This window comes from Aegilops tauschii, chromosome 5 (genome assembly GCF_002575655.3).
Source record: "Aegilops tauschii subsp. strangulata cultivar AL8/78 chromosome 5, Aet v6.0, whole genome shotgun sequence".
NCBI classification, from domain to species: Eukaryota; Viridiplantae; Streptophyta; class Magnoliopsida; order Poales; family Poaceae; genus Aegilops; species Aegilops tauschii.
This window is the reverse complement of record NC_053039.3, coordinates 123800662-123816066: the sequence shown is the minus strand read 5'-3', so window position 1 is coordinate 123816066 and position 15405 is coordinate 123800662.

The window sequence follows — 15405 nt, the reverse complement described above, 5'->3', positions numbered from 1 at the left end:
CTGTTATATTATCATTCTTGGATGTTTTACAGTCATTTTATAGCAACTTTATATCATTGTTTGGGACTAACCTATTGACATAGTGCCCAGTGCCAGTTGCTGTTTTTTACTTCGCAGAATATCAGTACCAAACGAAGTCCAAACTAGGGAAACTTTTTGGAGAATTTTTCTGGACCAGAAGACACCTGTTGGGCCAAAGAATTACCAGTGGGGGGCTTCGAGGGGAGCACAACCCATCTGGGGGCGCCTGGGGCCCAGGCGCACCCTGGTGGGTTGTGCCCACCTCGGCTGCCTCCCGCACCACCTCTTTGCTCTATAAATACCCCGAAAATTCAAAAAACCCAGCGGAGTCGACGAAACACAATTCCAGCCGCCGCAACTTCCAGAACCACGAGATCCAATCTAGACACCATCATAGTGGGGTTCATCATCCTCATTGGTGCCTCTCCGATGATGCGTGAGTAGTTCATTGTAGACCTACGGGTCCGTAGGTAGTAGCTAGATGGCTTCATCTCTCTCTTTTGATTTTCAATACAATGGTCTCTTGGAGATCTATTTGATGTAACTCTTTTTGCAATGTGTTTGTTGGGATCCGATGAACTCTAAGTTTATGATCAGATCTATTTTATCCATGAAAGTTATTTGAGTTGTGATCTCTTATATGCATGATTACTTGTAGCCTCGTATTTCTTATTTGAATCTTTTGTTTAGTTAGGCTCACTAGATCGATTTTTCTTGCCATGGGAAGAGGTGCTTTGTGATGGGTTCGGTCGTGCGGTGCTCTTTCCCAATGACAGAAGGGGCAGCAAGACACGTATCGATCGTTGCTATTAAGGATAACAAGATGGTCTATTCCTACATGAATAGATCTTGTCTACATCATGACATCGTTCTTATTGCATTACTCCGTTTCTCCATGAACTTAATACACTAGATGCATGCTGGATAGCGGTCGATGTGTGGAGTAATAGTAGTAGATGCAGGCAGGAGTCGGTCTACTAATCTTGGACGTGATGCTTATATAATGATCGTTGCCTAGATATCGTCATAATTATTTGAAGTTCTATCAATTGCCCAACAGTAATTTGTTTACCCGCCGTATGCTATTTTTCTAGAGAGCAGCCACTAGTGAAAACTGTGGCCCCCGGGTCTATTCTTTATCATATTTGCTTTGAGATCTATTTTTATTTGCTTTTGTTTTCAGATCTATTATTCTAAAAACCCAAAAGTACCTTCCTGCGTGAGGGATTGACAACCCATCTTGCTTTTATTTATTTTATTGCGAGATCTATTTATCCAAAATCTTACAAATCTATCTATCTTTTACCCGTGAGGGATTGACAACCCCTCTTATGTGTCGGTTTGCAAGTATTTGTTCTATGTGTGCAGGTACCGTTTACATAGTGTTGCTTGGTTGTCCTACTGGTTCAATAACCTTGGTTTCATCACTGAGGCAAATACCTATCGTAGTTGTGTTGCATCATCCCTTCCTCTTCGGGGAAATACTAACGCGACACGAGCCATCAACCTCCTCCACCAGCTAGCCGCCTTGATTCCTTACGAGCCGGCCCAAGGCTGGGTCACCTTATGGGCCTTCAGCCCTTTCCTTGTTCACTGCCATGACCCAGGAAACAGTATGACCCATAGTGCCTTTGGGCCTTTGCTGGGTCATATCCTAGGCTGGGTCTTGGTTGTGGGGAATATCCCCAACACTACCCCTTCAAGGCCTCAATTCCTCCATGGATTTAGGAAGAACTACCTCTTTAATTGTTTCCTTTATTGATTATGGATCTATGTGCATGTATGGGATTTTTGGAGATAGTGGATGTGTTACTTGGTTTCTTGTCTCTAAGTGTTCTGCTTGTTCTTCTTGTTATCCTCATCCTTGTCCACCTCCAAGTGTGAAAGATTGGGAACCCTAGGGTCTCCTCCTGGCTCCACATCAAAATGCTTTTGTAAAGAGGCATTTTATTTTAGAAATTGTATTTACTGCTCATGAAGTTATTCATGAGTTGCACTCTTCTAGGAATTCTGGGATTGTTTTTAAACTAGAATATGAAAAAAAAAGTATGATAGATGAACTAAGATTTCCTTGTGGCAAAGCTCACCTTTGAAGTTTCGGTCATAAGAGGATTAGTTGGATTATTATACTCTCAAGCAAAGTTCTTTTTCCATTAGGCTTAATGATACTAATGGGCCTTACTTTGCAGAGGGTAAAGGATTAAAACAGGGGGTCCTCTTTCACCAACCCTTCTTAATTTGGTGGCTGATGTTTTTCTAGAATGTCAGACGGAGGTTCTAATAAAGGAATTATCTCTTGGATACTTTCTAATGTTATTCCTGGTGTCATTAGCTTGCACTATGTTGATGATACTATCCTTTTGCTGCAACCTTCTCTTGATACTACTAGAAATGTTAAGTGGTTGTTGGCTTGCTTTGACTGACTCTCTGGCATGAAGATCAAATTTTCTAAGAGTGATATTCTTTCTATTCATGTTGATGAGAATGTTTTAAACATGATACCTCAAATTTTTTGCTATAAAAAGTGATTTCCCTTTGAAGTATCCTGGAAGTCCTCTGCATTTTTCCAATCTCATAATAGAGGATATCCAACCTATTATTGATAAAAGTATTGAGATGATCTTGGTTGGAGAGGTAAACTCCTCACTTATGTGGCTATATTGGTTTCTCTCAGAACCTGTATTGTTAGCATCCCTATGTACTCGATGCCAATCATTAAAATCCTAAATGGGAAAATCTATTACATCTCAAATGACACATTTCCTTTTGGGGAGCTTGGGCGATAAATAGAAACACCACTTGGCCAATTGGGTTTTGGTGTTCTAGGAAAAAGCTTTTGGTGGTTTAGGGGTGTCTAACTTAAGATAACTTAATATGGTTTTATTGCCTTCATGGGCTAAAAGGTATTTCTCTTGTGAGAACAATTTGGAAGATCCTTGTGGATCTTAAATACAAGACTAATAAATCAAATGATATTTGGGCTATACCAGGGGTATGCTCTCCTTTTTTGGAAGGGCCTAACTCGGGTCTTACTGCTGCTAGACCTTTCTTTATATGGGTTCTAGGAAATGGTCAACACATAATTTTCTGGTACGATTTTTCAGTAGGAGATTGTTCTCTTAAAACTCAGTTTTTTGATGTGTTTGAAATTTGTTGCCAACAAAACTGCATAGTGGCTCAAGGCTAGGATGGAAGGGAGCTTAAACTCACTTTTAGGATGTGTGTTGGTCCTGAGTTCCTTTCCACGTGGAATGATCTTCCGTCCTAATAAATGCCTGCTCTCTTGGGAGCATGACTGATAGACCTAGATGGTTTCTACATCCGTCTGGGTTATAGTCTACAAAATATTTTTATCAGCTGATTAATTTTGGTAGGATTTCTGCCCCTTTCTGGAAATATCTATGGAAGATCCATGTTCCTCCTAAATTTATGTTTTTATTTGGTTGGTGCTACACAATTGAATCCTTACTCAAGATAATCTTTCTAAGTGGCAAACATTGAGGATATAAGCTTACTATATTGTGGTGAGAGAACTCATCATCTGTTCTTTGACTGTGTTGTAGGTAAGTATGTCCAGGAATGCTTAGCCGAATCTATGGAAAGATGCATGCCTAGTAATTTTAGGGAGTGGGCTGTCACGCGGTGTGCTAGTAAAGGAGTCTGGTGTGTTTAAGATGTTGTGAGTATCTGCCTTGTGGGCCCTGTTGACTATCCGTAATGAGCTTTGTTTTTAGGAATTGGTTTGAAATGATGTCATAATGTAGTTAGGAAGAGATCGGTCGACTTCATCAATGGAAGATCCTTTTGGGACATCAACAATCTGCGATGCTACTATGATGCATGCTCATCCTGGAGCATCAAAAAGGAGAACTATCGAGGATCGCCCGGGTCTGATGATTCACCGTGGAGGGGCAACAAGCCACATGCAAACAACCACTGAATATTTTCTATAGGGTTATTTTGTTATGGGTTGGTTGGACGCTCTTTGTCCTAGCTTAGAATCAGTTTATGTAATTCTAGTGCAACTATTTGCTTTAACCGAGCATTGTACAGTGATGATACGTTGGATGTCGTTCTCCATTTTCTATAAAAATGAGACGCGAAAATCCTTTCTAATAAAAAAATTAGAGAAACCATTACAATTTCTCTAAGGCGTGACTCGTCAAACTTACGTAAATTTATAAATATCAGTAGACTTGCATGAAACCAACAAGTTTCTGTAGTTTTTCCTTTCTATTTTGACAGTGATTCCTCTCACCGCCGACCACTTCCTTCCGGTGCGCGATGGAATTTCCCTCGACGCGGACCCTGACATCATCGAGTGCCTCAGAGTGGACCTGTTGCGTTTTCCAGTAGTGATTCACGTCGCCCGCTACGAGGATTTCCGTCGCCCTGTCCCATCGCCATCGCTGCCGCGTCATTCTCCCGGCCCCGACTCTGATGGTGGCGCCGGCTCCGGTCAGGACTCACCACCTTGCCCCGAGCCTTGGCCGCGCCTCTATGATCACCCTCCCGCGTCGCCGCATCGTGATGCCAGCGGCCCTTCACGTTGTTCTGGTCGTTCCAATCGTCGTCGTGGGAGCGCCTCCACAACCGCCCGCTCGCCGTTCCGTGCATCAGGCATGGGGTCCTAGGGCCGTACCCACTAGTTGTGCCTGGCATTGCGCGGGCCCTAGCAAAGCTGCGCTTGGGTGACAAGGCGGCTTCCTAGATAGCCGTAGCGAGCGTGGGCCCGAATGCGGCCGTTGGGCGCCCCACCCCGTCCGCACCCGAGGGCGTGGCCAGTTCGAATTTGGATTCGGCTGACCAGGTCATCGCTCCCGTGCTTCCGCCCTGCTAGCCACCAACTCCCCACCACTTGACGCACCTGCGCACCCTCATGAGGCTGGCGCATGCCCCCAGGGAGATCCCGAGACCGTGGCCTCATCTGTCCTACTCCTGCTTTGTGCAGCCCCACCGGAGACTGAGATTCGTCCGCCAGCCAATCCTGAGGTGTGCGGCAACGGGCTGCCCTTCTCACCCCCTCATGGACAGTTGGTCCTGTCTGACCATGCGGCGGGCCCCCCAAGCCCTTCGTTCGGCCCTGCCATTGAACCCCACGCCGTCCCCACCCCGAATCCTGTCGCACGTGATTCGTCCGCACCGATCCCGAGAGATCCCGTGCCCACACTTTCAGATCCCACCCATGCAACCACTCCGCGCTCGCCACATGGGCCGCATGCCGATGTAGAACCCCTGGATGTGTTTATGGAGTCCATCCAGCGGCCGATCGCACAGATTCTACCTGCACCTTCTTCCCGCAGTCGTAGGAAAGAGCTGCCGCTGAACTTGACGCCTCGGAGGAGTGGTAGGATCGCCAAGGCGGACTGCGGGCTCAGCTCCGAACTCAAGGCCAAGAAGCTGCTCCTACCCCGCCTCGGGCTCGTCTCGAACGACGCCCCCATCTCAGCGGGAACCTTGGAGAAGTACAAGCGCCTCTTTCAGAGACCGCTAGCGCACGACGTGCTATAGGCGTTTGCCGACCTCTTCGGCCGGCGCATCCCCGAGCTCTTCGACTCGCCCGCTGGCCCGCTGTCCCCCCTACCTCGCGTTGTTGAGGCTTAGTGGTAGCCTAGGCAACCCCACGGCCCAACCATTTCTCCCTGGATAACAACCTCCGTATTGTATTTTGGAACATGTGTGGCCTAAATGCCCCGGCCAAGCGCACCGCCGTCCGCAGCGTGATCACCACTGCTACACCATGTATCGTTTGCATTCAGGAGACTAAGATGACTTCCCTCTCATCCTCGCTTGTCACTGAGACGCTCGGCCAATCATTCTCCGAGTTCTTCTTTCTTCCTGCGGATGGGACACGTGGGGGCTGTTGGGTAACGTAGCATGCAATTTTAAAAAAATTCCTATGCTCATGCAAGATCTATCTAGGAGATGCATAGCAATGAGAAGGGGAGAGTGTGTCCACATACCCTTATAGACCGAAAGCGGAAGCGTTTGACAACGCGGTTGATGTAGTCGAACTTCTTCTCGTTCCGACCGATCATGCACCGAACGTACGACACCTCCGAGTTCTGCACACATTCAGCTTGATGACGTCCCTCAAACTCTTGATCCAGCAAAGTGTTGAGGGAGAGTTTCGTCATCACGACGGCGTGGTGACTGTGATGGTGAAGTGATCCATGCAGGGCTTCGCCTAAGCACTAAGACAATATGAGTGGAGGCGTAAAGTGTGGAGGGGGGCGCCGCACACGGCTAGGAATCAATGTTGTGTGTTCTAGCGGTGCCCCCCTCATATATATAGGTTGGAGGGGAGGAGAGGTAGCCAAGGGGGCGCCCCAATTAGGAGGAATCCTACTTGGGCGCCTCCCAATTCGGCCTCCCCCTTCCATATTCATCCAGAGGGGGAGGAAGGAGGAGGGAGGAGAGAAGGAAGGGGGAGGCCGAATCCCTCCCCTTCCTTTCCCTCCTCTCCTCTTTCCTTCCCCCTTATTTTGGCCTTCATGGGGCGCACCAGCCCCCTAGGGGCTGGTATGTCCCTTTCTTGGACCATTAGGCCCATGTAGTTGATGGGGGGATGCCCGGAACCCCTTCCGGTGACCCGATATGTACCCGGTACCCCCAGAACACTTCCGTTGTCCGAATATCATCGTCCTATATATGAATCTTTACCTCTCGACCATTTCGAGACTCCTCGTCATGTCCGTAATCTAATCCGGGACTCCGAACAACATTCGGTCACCAAATCACATAACTCATATAATACAAAATCGTCACCGAACGTTAAGCGTGCGGACCCTACGGGTTCGAGAACTATGTGGACATTACTGATGTCTACTACGCAACCTTCTCCTTGTAGACGTTATTGGGCCTCCAAGTGCAGAGTTTCGTAGGACAGTAGAAAATTTCCCTCAAGTGGATGACCTAAGGTTTATCAATCCGTGGGAGGCGTAGGATGAAGATGGTCTCTCACAAACAACCCTGCAACTAAATAACAAAGAGTCTCTTGCGTCCCCAACACACCCAATACAACGGTAAATTTATAGGTGCACTAATTCGGCGAAGAAATGGTGATACAAGTGTAATATGGATGGTAGATGTAGGTTTTTGTAATCTGAAAATATAAAAACATCAAGGTAACAAGTAACAAAAGTGAGCGGAACGGTATTGCAATGCTTGGAAACAAGGCCTAGGGTTCATACTTTCACTAGTGCAAGTTCTCTCAACAATGTTAACATAATTAGATCATATAACAATCCCTCAACGTGCAACAAAGGGTCACTCCAAAGTCACTAATAGCGGAGAATAAACAAAGAGATTATTGTAGGGTATGAAACCACCTCAAAGTTATTCTTTCTGATCAATCTATTGGGCTATCCCTATAAGTATCACAAATAGCCCTAGAGTTCGTACTAAAATAAGACCTTAAGATATACATCAACCAAAACCCTAATGTCACCTAGATACTCCAATGTCACCACAAGTATCCGCGGGTTTGATTATACGATATGCACCACACAATCTCATATTCATCTATTCAAACCAACACAAAGAACTTCAAAGAGTGCCCCAAAGTTTCTACCGAAGAGTCAAGACGAAAACATGTGCTGACCCCTATGCATAAGTTCACAAGGCCACAGAACCCGCAAGTTGATCACCAAAACATACATCAAGTAGATCACATGAATATCCCATTGTCACCACAGATAAGCACATGTAAGACATACATCAAGTGTTCTCAAATCCTTAAAGAAGCAATCTGATAAGATAACTTCAAAGGGAAAACTCAATCCATTACAAGAAGGTAGAGGGGGAGAAACATCATAAGATCCAACTATAATAGCAAAGCTCGCGGTACATCAAGATCGTGCTAAATCAAGAACATGAGAGAGAGATCAAACACATAGCTACTGGTACATACCCTCAGCCCCGAGGGTGAACTACTCCCTCCTCGTCATGGAGAGCACCGGGATGATGAAGATGGCCACCGGTGATGATTTCCCCCTCCGGCAGGGTGCCGGAAGAGGGTCCCGATTAGTTTTTGGTGGCTACAGAGCCTTGCGGCAGTGGAAGTCCTGATCCAGGTTTCTTTTCGGGGTTTATGTATATATAAGAATTTTTAGCGTCGGTTTAAAGTCAGGGGGACCACGAGGAGCCCACAAGGTCGGAGGGTGCGCCCAGGGGGTAGGGCGCGCACTCCACCCTTGTGGAGGCCTCGTGGCTCTTCTGTCCCAACTCTTTTACTTCGGGGGCTTCTTCTGGTCCATGAAAATCACCGTAAATTTTCAGCTCATTTGGACTCTGTTTGATATTCCTTTTCTAGGAAACTCAAAAACAAGAAAAAAAAATAGACACTGGAACTGGGCTCTAGATTAATAGGTTAGTCCCAAAAATCATATAAAATAGCATATAAATGCATATAAAACATCCAAGATAGATAATATAATAGCATACAATCAAAAATTATAGATATTAGAGACGTATCAAGCATCCCCAAGCTTAATTACTGCTCGTCCTCGAGTAGGTAAATGATAAAAACACAATATTTGATGTGGAATGCTACCTAACATATTTATCCATGTAATTTCTCTTTATTGTGACATGAATGTTCAGATCCGTAAGATTCAAAACAAAAGTTTAATATTGACATAAAAATAATAATACTTCAAGCATACTAACAAGGCAATTATGTCTTCTCGAAATAACATGGCCAAAGAAAGCTTATCCCTACAAAATCATATAGGTTGGCTATGCTCCATCTTCATCACACAAAATATTCAAATCATGCACAACCCCGATGACAATCCAATCAATTGTTTCATACTTTTGATGTTCTCAAACCTTTTCAACTTTCACGCAATACATGAGCGTCAGCCATGGACGTATCACTATAGGTGGAATAGAAGGTGGTTGTGGAGAAGACAAAACGAAGGAGATAGTCTCACATTAACTAGGCGTATCAACGGGCTATGGAGATGCCCATCAATAGATATCAATGTGAGTGAGTAGGGATTGTCTTGCAACAGATGCACTAGAGCTATAAGTTTATGAAAGCTCAAAAAGAAACTAAGTGGGTGTGCACCAACTTGCTTGCTCATGAAAACCTAGGGCAATTTGAGGAAGCCCATCATTGGAATATACAAGCCAAGTTCTATAATGAAAAATTCCCACTAGTATATGAAAGTGACAACATAGGAGACTCTCTATCATGAAGATCATGGTGCTACTTTGAAGCACAAGTGTGGTAAAAGGATAGTAGCATTGCCCCTTCTCTCCTTTTCTATCATTTTTTTTGTTTTTTTGGGCCTTCTCTTTTTTTGGCCTTTCCTCTTTTTTTATTTCTTCACATGGGACAATGCTCTAATAATGAAGGTCATCACACTTTTATTTACTTTACAACTCAAGAATTACAACTCCATACTTAGAACAAAATATGACTCTATATGAATGCCTCCGGCGGTGAACCGGGATGTGCAATGAATCAAGAGTGACATGTATGAAAGAATTATGAATGGTGGCTTTGCCACAAATACAATGTCAACTACATGATCATGCGAAGCAATATGATAATGATGATGCGTGTCATAATAAAACGGAATGGTGGAAAGTTGCATGGCAATATATCTCGGAATGGCTATGGAAATGCCATAATAGGTAGGTATGGTGGCTGTTTTGAGGAAGGTATATCGTGGGTGTATGGTACCGGCGAAATTTGCGCGGTACTAGAGAGCCTAGAAACGGTGGAAGGGTGAGAGTGCGTATAATCCATGGACTCAACATTAGTCATAAAGAACTCACATACTTATTGCAAAAATCTATTACTCATCAAAACAAAGTACTATGCGCATGCTCCTAGGGGGATAGATTGGTAGGAAAAGACCATCGCTCGTCCCCGACCGCCACTCATAAGGAAGACAATCAAAAAATATCTCATGCTCCAACTTCGTTACATAAAGGTTCACCATACGTGCATGCTACGGGACTCACAAACCTTAACACAAGTATTTCTCAAATTCACAACTACTTACCAGCATGACTCTAATATCACCATCTTCATATCTCAAAACAATCATAAGGAATCAAGCTTCTCATAGTATTCAATGCACTTTATATGAAAGTTTTTATTACATCCCTCTTGGATGCCTATCATATTAGGACTAAATTCATAACCAAAGCAAATTACCATGTTGTTTAAGACTCTCAAAATGATATAAGTGAAGCATGAGAGTTCAACGATTTCTTCAAAATAAAACTACCGCCATGCTCTAAAAAGATATAAGTGAAGCACTAGAGCAAAAGACAAACTACTCCAAAAGATATAAGTGAAGATCAATGAGTAGTTGAATAATTATGTAACTATGTGAAGGTTCCTTCTCATAAATAAAATCTCATATCTTAAGTACTTTATTCAAATAGCAAGCAAAACAAAATAAAATGGCATTGCAAGGATAGCACATATCATGTGAAGAAGCAAAAACTTAGGTTCAACCAAAACTGACCGATCATTGTTGAATAAGAAAGGTGGGATGCCAACGGAGGCCTCCGCAAGCTTAGATGCTTGAGACTTATTAAAATATTGACTAGGGATGCCTTGGGCATCCCCAAGCTTGAGCTTTTGTGTCTCCTTAATTCCTCTCATACCACGGTTTCCCTAAGTCTTAAAAACTTCATCCACACAAAACTCAACAAGAACTCATGAGATAGGTTAGTATAAATCCATGCAAAACCTTATCATTATCTACTGTAGAAAATCACTAAAATTATTATTTGATATTGCATACTAAATGCCTCTGCATATTTAATACTCCTATCCTCAAATAGAACCATCAAACAAGCAAACATATGCAAACATAACAGCAATATGTCCAAACAGAACAGTCTGTAAAGAATGCAAGAGGAATCATACTTCCCTAACTCCAAAATTCTGAAAAAATACCACACTGTAGATAATTTGCTGTTACTCATTGTGTAAAAATTTCAAGATTTTATCATGTTCTGACTATTCAAAAATATTCAAAACATAACAGCAAACTTTCTGTTTTTAAAACAACAACATATGGACTTGCAAAATAAGCATGGTAAAGGCTATACTTCACCTTTTTATTGAACTAAAAGATGCAAAAATTACTCTAAATAACAGGAAGCAAATCTTAATAGAAGAAAATGACGCTCCAAGCAAAACACATATCATGTGGTGAATAAAAATATAGCTCCAAGTAAGGTTACCGATGAACGAAGACGAAAGAGGGGAGGCCTTTCGGGGCATCCCCAAGCTTAGGCTCTTGGTTGTCCTTGAATATTACCTTGGGGTGCCTTGGTCATCCCCAATCTTAGGCTCTTGGCACTCCTTATTCCATAGTCCATCGAAACTTTACCCGAAACTTGAAAACTTCACAACACAAAACTCAGCAGAAAACTCGTAAGCTCCGTTAGTATAATAAAACAAATCATTCACTTTGGTACTGTCAAGACAAGATTCATAATTTTTCTCACATGATTCCTACTGTACCCTATCATTTCTACAATTTATATTAAGCAATATAAGCCATAGAAACTAGAAACCAAGCAAACTATGCATCGAAAACAGAATCTGTCAAAAATAGAACAGTCCGTAAAGATCTAAATTGAAATCATACTTCTGTAACTACAAAAATCCTGAGATATTAGGAAGTCCTAAGCAATTTGTCTATTAATCTTCTGCAAAAAGAATCAACTAAAAATCACTCTTCAGCTAGAAATGATAAATGTTTTCGTGAGCGCAAAAGTTTCTGTTTTCAGCAAGATCAAATCAACTATCACCATAAGCCATCCCAAAGGTCTTACTTGGCAATTTATTGAAACAAAATATATAAAACATGATTACTACAGTAGCCTAATAATGTGAAGACACAAAAACAGTAGGGGTAAATATTGGGTTGTCTCCCAACAAGCGCTTTTCTTTAATGCCTTTCTAGCTAGGCATGATGATTTCAATGATGCTCACATAAAAGATAAGAATTGAAACATAAAGAGAGCACCATGAAACATATGAAAGCACATTTAAGCCTAACCCACTTCCTATGCATAGGGATTTTGTGAGCAAATAACTTATGGGAGCAACAATCAACTAGCATAGGAAGGCAAAACAAGCATAACTTCAAGATTTTCAACACATAGAGAGGAAACTTGATATTATTGTAACTCCTACAAGCATATATTCATCCCTCATAATAATTTTCAGTAGCATCATGAATGAATTCAAATATATAGCTATCACATAAAGCATTATTCTCATGATGCACAAGGATATAAATTTTACTACTCTCCACATAAGCAAAATTCTTCTCATTCGGAATAGTGGGAGCAAACTCAACAAAATAACTATCATGTGAGGCATAATCCAATTGAAAATTAAAATGATGACAAGTTTCATGGTTATCGCTATTCTTTATAGCATACATGTCATCACAATAATCATCATAGATAACACTTGAGCACAATTTTCCTTTCCATCATTTTCACGAAAGATATTAAAAAGATGAAGCATATGAGGCAACCTCAATTCCATTTTTTTGTAGTTTTCTTTTATAGACTAAACTAGTGATAAAACAAGAAACTAAAAGATTCAATTGCAAGATCTAGAAATATACCTTCAAGCACGAACCTCACCAGCAACGGCGCTGGAAATTCTTTTATTGCATTCTTCCTCTAGCAATTGAGCACAATTATCGAAATACTTATTTTCACGAAAGACATTAAAAATATGAAGCATGTGAGGCAACCTCAATTCCATTTTTTTGTAATTTTATTTTATAAACTAAACTAGTGATAAAACAAGAAACTAAAAGATTCAATTGCAAGATCTAAAGATATACCTTCAAGCACTAACCTCCCCGGCAACGGTGCCAGAAAAGAGCTTAGTTGACGGGGTGTGAGTGCCGCATACCTAGCCTCCCCGGCAACGGCGCCAGAAAACAGCTTGATGTCTACTACGCAACCTTCTCCTTGTAGACGTTGTTGGGCCTCCAAGTGCAGAGTTTTGTAGGACAGTAGCAAATTTCCCTCAAGTGGATGACCTAAGGTTTATCAATCCGTGGGAGGCGTAGGATGAAGATGGTCTCTCTCAAACAACCCTGCAACTAAATAACAAAGAGTCTCTTGTGTCCCCAACACACCTAATACAATGGTAAATTGTATAGTTGCACTAATTCAGCGAAGAGATGGTGATACAAGTGTAATATGGATGGTAGATGTAGGTTTTTGTAATCTGAAAATCTAAAAAACAGCAAGGTAACAAGTAACAAAAGTGAGCGGAAACGGTATTGCAATGCTTGGAAACAAGGCCTAGGGTTCATACTTTCACTGGTGCAAGTTCTCTCGCCAATGATAACATAATTAGATCATATAACAATCCCTCAACGTGCAACAAAGAGTCACTCCAAAGTCACTAATAGCAGAGAACAAACGAAGAGATTATTGTAGGGTACGAAACCACCTCAAAGTTATTCTTTCTGATCGACCTATTGGGCTATTCCTGTAAGTGTCACAAACAACCCTAGAATTCGTACTAAAATAACACCTTAAGATACACATCAACCAAAACGCTAATGTCACCTAGATACTCAAATGTCACCACAAGTATCCGCGGGGTTGATTATATGATATGCATCACACAATCTCAGATTCATCTATTCAAACCAACACAAAGAACTTCAAAGAGTGCCCAAAGTTTCTACCAGAGAGTCAAGACGAAAACATGTGCCAACCCCTATGCATAAGTTCACAAGGTCACAGAACCCGCAAGTTGATCACCAAAACATACATCAAGTAGATCACGTGAATATCCCATTGTCTCCACACATAAGCACATGCAAGACATACATCAAGTGTTCTCAAATCCTTAAAGACTCAATCCAATAAGATAACTTCAAAGGGAAAACTCAATCCATTACAAGAAGTTAGAGGGGGAGAAACATCATAAGATCCAACTACAATAGCAAAGCTCGTGGTACATCAAGATCGTGCCAGATGAAGAACACGAGAGAGAGAGATCAAACACATAGCTACTGGTACATACCCTCAGCCCCGAGGGTGAACTACTCCCTCCTCGTCATGGAGAGCACCGGGATGATGAAGATGGCCACCGGTGATGATTTCCCCCTCTGGCAGGGTGCCGGAACAGGGTCCCGATTTGTTTTTGGTGGCTACAGTGGCTTGCGGCGGCAAAACTCCCGATCCAGGTTTCTTTTCGGGGGTTTATGTATTTATAAGAATTTTTGGCGTCGGTTTCAAGTCAGGGGATCCACGAGGAGCCCACAAGGTCGGAGGGCGCGCCAGGGGGTAGGGCGCGCCCTCTACCCTTGTGGAGGCCTAGTGGCTCTTCTGGCCCAACTCTTTTGATTTAGGGGCTTCTTCTAGTCCATAAAAAGTCGCCATAAATTTTCAGCTCATTTGGATGCTGTTTGATATTCCTTTTCGGCGAAACTCAAAAACAAGAGAAAAACAGAAAATGGCACTGGGCTCTAGGTTAATATGTTAGTCCCAAAAATCATATAAAATAGCATATAAATGCATATAAAACATCCAAGATAGATAATATAATAGCATGGAACAATAAAAAGTTATAGATACATTGGAGACGTATCAATGCTACCTCTTGAGCATGCGTTGTTTTTCCCTTGAAGAGGAAAGGGTGATGCAGCAAATTGGCCTAAGTATTTCCCTCAGTTTTTGAGAACCAAGGTATCATTCCAGTAGGAGACTACACGCAAATCGCCTAGTACCTGCACAAAAAATCAAGAACCTTGCAACCAACGCGATAAAGGGGTTGTCAATCCCTTCACGGCTACTTGCAAAAGTGAGATCTGATAAAGATAAGAAGATAAATATTTTTGGTATTTTTGTTGTATAGTTTGAAAAGTAAAGATTGCAAAATAAATAGCAACAGAAATTGGCAAGTTAACGGGAAACTAATATGATGTAAAATAGACCCGGGGGCCATAGGTTTCACTAGTGGCTTCTCTCAAGATAGCATATATTATGGTGGGTGAACAAATTACTGCCGAGCAATTGATAGAAAAGTGCATAGTTATGAGAATACCTAGGCATGATCATGAACGTAGGCATCATGTCTGTGTCAAGTAGACCGAAACGATTCTGCATCTACTACTATTACTCCACACATCGACCGCTATCCAGCATGCATCTAGAGTATTAAGTTCATAAGAACAGAGTAACACATTAGGCAAGATGACATGATGTAGAGGGATAAACTCAAGCAATATGATATAAACCCCATCTTTTTATCCTCGATGGCAACAATACAATACGTGTCGGTTCCCTTTCTGTCACTGGGGTCGAGCACCGCAAGATTGAACCCAAAGCTAAGCACTTATCCAATTGCAAGAAAGATCA